We start from the raw sequence: 7,103 nt of genomic DNA, 5'->3' as shown, positions 1-7,103 counted from the left end.
CATGGTGATGACTCAGTAGGATATTGATGCATCCCGGGTTTTGTGAAGTATCATGAAGCAAAGCGAACATCACAAAGTTTCACTTGGATATCATTCATGTACTCATAGGGACCGATACTGACGTCCACGGTCCCGCTGCCAGTCATGGAATGAACGGTGTCGTTCATGTCTATGAGTTCTCGAACCTACGGGGTCACAAGCTTAAGGCAATCACAATCTGCTAAGTGTTAGTAGGACGGGAGTCATGAGAATATATTTGTGGAATTGTTTCATGAATATTCAGAATAGTTCTGAGAGGATCCAAAAGCGTTTCGTGGTCACCAGAATGGTTTCAGAGAGTATCGGGTAATACCGAGTATATATAGGTGGAAAATGTTTTCGGAGATGCTATATATATATATATATATATATATATATGGTATTTAGAATATTGTGTATTTAATTTAAATATCAACATGCCTAAAAAGGCCAAGAGGTGGAAGGCAACTTGGGCCACAAAGGCCCAAGTGGAGTTGCACCCCCAAGGAATGCCCCCTTTCCTTGTTGGGGGGGGGGCGAATTGGACTAGGGGAGGAGTCCAACTCCTCCAACCTATATATACTAGGGTTTTTTGCTCTATTGTAAATACAAGTTTTGGAGCCTCCTCTAGTTCTTATAGTTCTAGTTATAGTTGGTCCTAGTTGACTAATTAGAGCTAGGATAACCCTATTGTCCTCATAATTAGAAGCCATGTGTGGTTCTAATCTCCTCCTCCAATTCTCCGGTGATGAATAGCTCTGGACGGTGAAGCGCTACCGGACCATGAAGGTTGCACGCTTGCAACCAAGTAGAGAGGTCGTGCTTCCGGTCTTTAGTTCGAGGGACTGTTTGTGGGCGGTATGAGGGATCGTTCATCGATGGTTCGAGGGACTCCAAGTGCGATTGATACTCTCCAACGTATCTATAATTTTTTATTGTTCCATGCTGTTATATTATCATTCTTGGATGTTTTACAATCATTTTATAAGCATTTTATATTATTTTTTGGTACTAACCTATTGGCATAGTGCCCAGTGCCAGTTGTTGTTTTCTGCTTATTTTTTACATCGCAGGAAATCGATACCAAACGGAGTCCAAACGCAGCGAAACTTTTTATAGATTTTTTCTGGACTAGAAGACACAAGATGGGCCGAAGAAGTACTAGAGGGGTGCCTCGAGGGGGGCACAACCCACCAGGGCACGCCTGGGGGCTCAGGCGCGCCCAGGTGGGTTATGCCCAACTCGGTGGCCTCCCGCACCGCCTCTTTGCTCTATAAATAACCCAATATTCCAGAATCCCTAGGGGAGTCGACGAAAATCAATTCCAGTCACCGCAAGTTCCAGAAACACCAGATCCAATCTAGACACCATCACGAAGGGGTCCATCATGTCCATTGGTGCCTCTCCGATGATGCGTGAGTAGTTCTTTGTAGACCTACGGGTCTGTAATTACTAGCTAGGTGGCTTCCTTTCTCTCTCTCTTGATTCTCAATACAGTGGTCTCTTGGAGATCCATATGATGTAGGTCTTTTTGCGTGTGTTTGTTGGGATCCGATGAACTTTGAGTTTATGATCAGATCTATGTTTTTATCCATGAAAGTTATTTGAGTCTTCTTTGATCTCGTATATGCATGATTGATTATAGCCTCGTATTTCTTCTTTAATATTTGGGTTTTGTTTGGCCAACTTGATCTATTTATATTGCAATGGGAAGAGGTGCTTGTGATGGGTTCGATCTTAAGGTGCTTGATCCAAGTGACAGAAGGGGAAACGACACGTATGTATTGTTGCTATTAAGGATAACAAGATGTGGTCTATTTCTACATAAATAGATCTTGTCTACATCATGTCATCGTTCTTATTGCATTACTATGTTTTTCCATGAACTTAATACACTAGATGCATGCTGCATAGCGGTCGATGCATGGAGTAATAGTAGTAGATGCAGGTAGGAGTCGGTCTAATAATATTGGACGTGATGCCTATATAACGATCATTGCCTGGATATCGTCATGATTATTTGAAGTTCTATCAATTGCCCAACAGTAATTGTTTTCCCACCGTTTGCTATTTTTCTCGAGAGAAGCCACTAGTGAAACCTACGGCCCGGGTCTCTTCTTTAATATATTTGCCTTCGCGGTCTATTTTTATTTCCTTTAATTTTCAGATCTATTAAACCAAAAATACAAAAATACTTTGTTGCACCTTATTTTATTTGCGATCTATTTATCCAATATATTACAACTTTCTCCCGTCAACGAGCTTTCTCGCGCCGTTACCCGAAAGGGATTGACAACCCCTTTAACACGTCGGGTTGCGAGTATTTGTTATTTGTGTGCAGGAGTTGTTTACGTTGTGTTGCATGGTTCTCCTACTGGTTCGATAACCTTGGTCTCATCACTGAGGGAAATACCTACCATTGTTGTGCTGCATCATCCATTCCTCTTTGGTGAAATACCGACGTAGTTCAAGCAAACATCAAAAGGAATTTCTGGTGCCGTTGTTGGGGAGACATCATCAACATCAACTAGGTTCCTAATAAGAAATCTCATCTCCCTGCAATTTACATTATTTGCCATTTGCCTCCCGTTTTCCTCTCCCCCACTTCACAAAAATTTGTCGTTTTATTCGCCCTCTTTTTCGTTCGTTGTTTTCTCGTCAGATCTGTTTTTGAGTGCAATCTTGTTGTGAAGTCACCATGACTCAAGAGAACACCAAGTTGTGTGATTTCTCAAATACCAACAACAATGATTTTATTAGCACTCCGAGTCCTCCTCCCGCCACTAGTACGAAGTCTTGTGATATTAATACTGATTTGCTGAATCTTGTTATGAAACATCAATTTTCCTGGTACTCCTAATGAGGATGTCACATCCCATATTAACACATTCGTGTAATTATATGCAAAAGAAAAAAATATGTGGACAATGATGTTGTGAAGTTGAAATTATTTCCATTTTCTTTGCGAGATCGCGCTAAAATTTGGTTTTGTTCTTTGCCTCACAATAGTATCGATTCTTGGAACAAGTGCAAGGATGCTTTTATTATTAAGTATTTTCCGCCCACAAAAATCATTTCCCTTAGAACCCAGATCATGAATTTCAAGCAACTTGAACATGAGCATGTTGCACAATCTTGGGAAAGGATGAAATTGATGCTAAGGAATTGCCCAACTCATGGGTTAAATCTTTGGATGATCATACAAAACATTTATCCGGGGTTGAATTTTATTTCTCGTACTCTTTTAGATTTCTTCGCGGGGGGTACTTTTATGCAAATTACTTTGGGTGAAGCTACTAAATTGCTAGACAATATTATGGCAAATTACTCACAATGGCATACCAAAAGAGCTCCTACTAGTAAAAAGTCAATTCGGTAGAAGAAATAAATTCTTTGAGTGAAAAAAGTTGATGCTCTTATGAAGTTAGTTGCTAATAAAAGTGTTCCTATTGATTTCAATGATGTGCCTTTGTCTACTTTGATTGAGCAAAATAGTGATGCCATAGATGTGAATTTTATCTCGTGAAACAATTTCAATAACAATGCTTATAGAGTAATTTTAATCTAGGCCTTTTCCTAGTAATTCCTCTAATAATTATGGTAATTCCTATGGTAATCCTTCTTATAATAATAATAGGAACACCTCTAATCTTGAGAATAATATTAAATAATTTATCAATACTCAAAAAGTTTTCAATGCTACGGTAGAAGAAAAGTTGAATAAAGTTGATGATATGTCTAGAAGTATTGATAGAATTTCTCATGATGTAGAAACTCTCAAGATGAAAAAATTTGTGCCTAAAGTTGAAGAATCAATTAAAGCTCTTTATGTTTCTATGGATGAAAGTAATAAAAGAACCGCTATGCTTAGAGCTAAAAGATATTTTTTAGAAAAAACGTTTTCTAGTGATTACTTTCATAAAAGTGATGAAGATCTTAAAATGATTGGTGTTTCCTCTATTGATTCTTTGTTTAGTAAAATTAATATTGATGAAAAAGGGATTGGAGAAGATTCAAATTTAGTTAGAAGGCGCCCCGATAATTCGGAGGGTGAAAATCTTGTTGAGAAAATTGATAAAAGTGGGTTTGAAGAGGTCAAAGCTTTAACGAGTGATGTGCCCACTATTTTGTATTACAAAGACTTTAATTGTGATAGTTGCTCCTTGGTTGATTGTATATATTTGTTGCAATCCATGATAAATTCACCCCATGCTTATGAACAAAATAAAGCTTTTACTAAACATATTGTTGATGCTATGATGAAAGCTTTTGAAGAAAAGTTGGTATTAGAAGTTTCAATTCCTAGAAAATTACATGATGAATGGGAACCTACCATCAAAGTCAATATAAAAAATTATGAGTGTTTTCCTTTATGTGACTTGGGTGCTAGTGTTTCTACAATTCCGAAATCTTTATGTGATGTGCTTGGTCTTACCGATATTGAAGAATGCTCTTTAAATCTGCACTTGGCGGATTCTACTATTAAAAAGCTTATGGGAAGAATTAATGATGTTCTTATTCTTGCAAATAGGAATTATGTGCACATAGATTTCATTGTTCTTGATATTGATTGCAATCCGTCTTGCCCAATTATACTTGGTAGACCGTTTTACGTACTATTAGTGCCGTGATTGATATGAAAGAAGGCAATATTAAATTTCAATTTCCACTAAGGAAGGATATGGAACACTTCCCTAGAACAAGAGTTAGGCCACCATATTAATCAATCATGAGGGCATCGTATGGATCTAGAAACAAAGATGACAACACTTAGATCGTACGCGTTATGCCTAGCTAGGGGCGTAAAACGATAGCGCTCGTTGGGAGGCAACCCAACTTGTATCTTTTTGCTTTTTAGTTTTCTTGATGTTTTCAATAAAATACACAATTACGCCTCTGATTAGATGTGTTTTGTGGTTTAAATTAGTGTTTGTGCCAAGCAAGGCCTTTGGGATGATTTGGGTGAGAGTTGATTTGATCTTGCTGAAAAACTGAAACTTTTGCGCTCACGAAAATATTTCCCATTTTTAAGAGAAGAGTGCTTTTGAGTTGATTCTTTTTGCAGCAGATTAATAAAAAAATCTCACTTTGTCCTAATTTTTCAGAATTTTTGGAGTTACATAAGTATTCGAAGTAGTCAGATTGCTACAAAATGTTGTGTTTTAGACATATTCTGTTTTCTTTGCGGTGTGTGCTTGTTTTGATGATTCTATGGTTTTATTTGAAGAGTTTTTGCCATAAAAAAGTTGGAATACAGTGGATATAATTCAAAAATAAAATATGATGGGTTTGCAATAGTACTTATAGTAGTGGTTTGCTTTCTTATACTAACGAATCTCACGAAGGCTTTGTTGAGTTTTGTGTGATTGAAGTTTTCAAGTTTTGGGTGATATTACGATGGATGAAGGAATAAGGATTAGCAAAAGGCTAAGTTTGGGGATGCTTGAGGCACCCCAAGATAATATTCAAGAAGTAGCAAGCAACTAAGCTTGGGGATGCCCCCGAGTGGCATCCCCTCTTTCTTCTAACGACCATCGATATTTTACTTGGAGCTATATTTTTATTTGTCACATATTATGAGTTTTGCTTGGACCATCTTGTATGATATGAGTCTTTGCTTGTTTTGCTTTGTGTTTTAAGTCTTGAATCCTTGCTGGAAACACTATTTGAGAGAGCCAAAAATTATGCTATGCTTGCTCCTATGCCTCACTTAAATGTTTAGAGCCATGGAATTGCTATAGTGCTTCACTTATATCTTTTTGAGCATGGTGTGCTTTGTTATTTTTGAAGAAATGCTCTCATTCTTCACTTAAGTTTATTTGGGGGTTATTAATTTTGTTAAGAAATTCTCTCTTGCTTCACTTAGATTATTTTTAGAGAAATAAATAGTATGCTCATGTTCTTCACTTAAATTTGTTTGAGCTTATTGAAAGCAACATATGAAATTAGTCCCAAAGTGATATATATCCAAGGAAGATATAATAAAAACTTTCATCAAGATCATTGGAGAAAATAAAGTTGGTTCTTAGTAATGGTTTTGAGATATGAGGATATGATATGTGAGTCATGTTGATGAGTAATTATGCTTTAGTAAGAATATTGGTGTTAAGGTTTGTGATTCCCTATGCAAGCACGAAAGACAATAATTATGCAATGAAATTACATCCTACTTGTGGTGCATTATTCGGTATTACTTATGCTTAATGCTCGCGTACGAGGTTTTTAATTTCTTGGTTGGACGCTTCTCAATCTTTTTGCTAGCCTTCATTTTGCACTAAGTATGATCACTACTTGTGCATCCAAAATCCTTTAAACCAGTTTTGCCATATGAGTCCACTATACCTACCTATATGCGGTATTTTCGTGCCGTTCTAAGAAAATTTGCATGTGCCATCTCTAATTTTCAAAATAAATTTCTCTTTTGTGTGCTCGTACCACTCGCGAGGTGGTGAGGGGTGGCCGATGTTTTCCATGCTAGATGTGTTACTCTCACGATGAGTGTTTATTCACTTGTCATTGCACAAAAGTACGACAAAGGTATTAGGGATGCCTAGTCTTGAAATTAAAAATGAATTTACTTTATGTTGTCAAATAATAAATTCCTTGGAAAGTGTTGGTATGAAGGGCACCCGTGGATACGGTTAGCCATGGAAAGTGAAAGTATGGTGGAAAAAGGAATAAACTTTATTTTCTGTTTGGGAACCGCCTATGATATATCTAGCATGGAAAGTGTTGGGAACTCTAAGTCATTTTTGTTGGTAGGAAAAGTATGCCTCCCAAAATGTTTTTATCTCTCAATTTTTGCTTTGAGCTCTGGCACCTCTACAAATCCCTACTTCCCTTTGCGAAGGGCCTTTCTTTTACTTTATGCAATTTTTATTTTTAACTTGAGTCTCCATCTCATCTTATAAAGCACCAACTAAGGGGCACTATGATCGTATTTAAGCATTGGGTGTAGCTAATATGCGAGTGTGTTTCATGAATGGATCAATGATTGAGCATAATGGGCTAGGGATAACTTGCTTTAGCATTCATATTTTTAAAGACATGGTTGATTGTTGATATGCTTGAGTATTAAAGTGTTC

This window comes from Triticum aestivum, chromosome 2B, assembly GCF_018294505.1.
Source record: "Triticum aestivum cultivar Chinese Spring chromosome 2B, IWGSC CS RefSeq v2.1, whole genome shotgun sequence".
Classification (NCBI taxonomy): domain Eukaryota; kingdom Viridiplantae; phylum Streptophyta; class Magnoliopsida; order Poales; family Poaceae; genus Triticum; species Triticum aestivum.
This window is presented reverse-complemented; position numbering follows the sequence as displayed.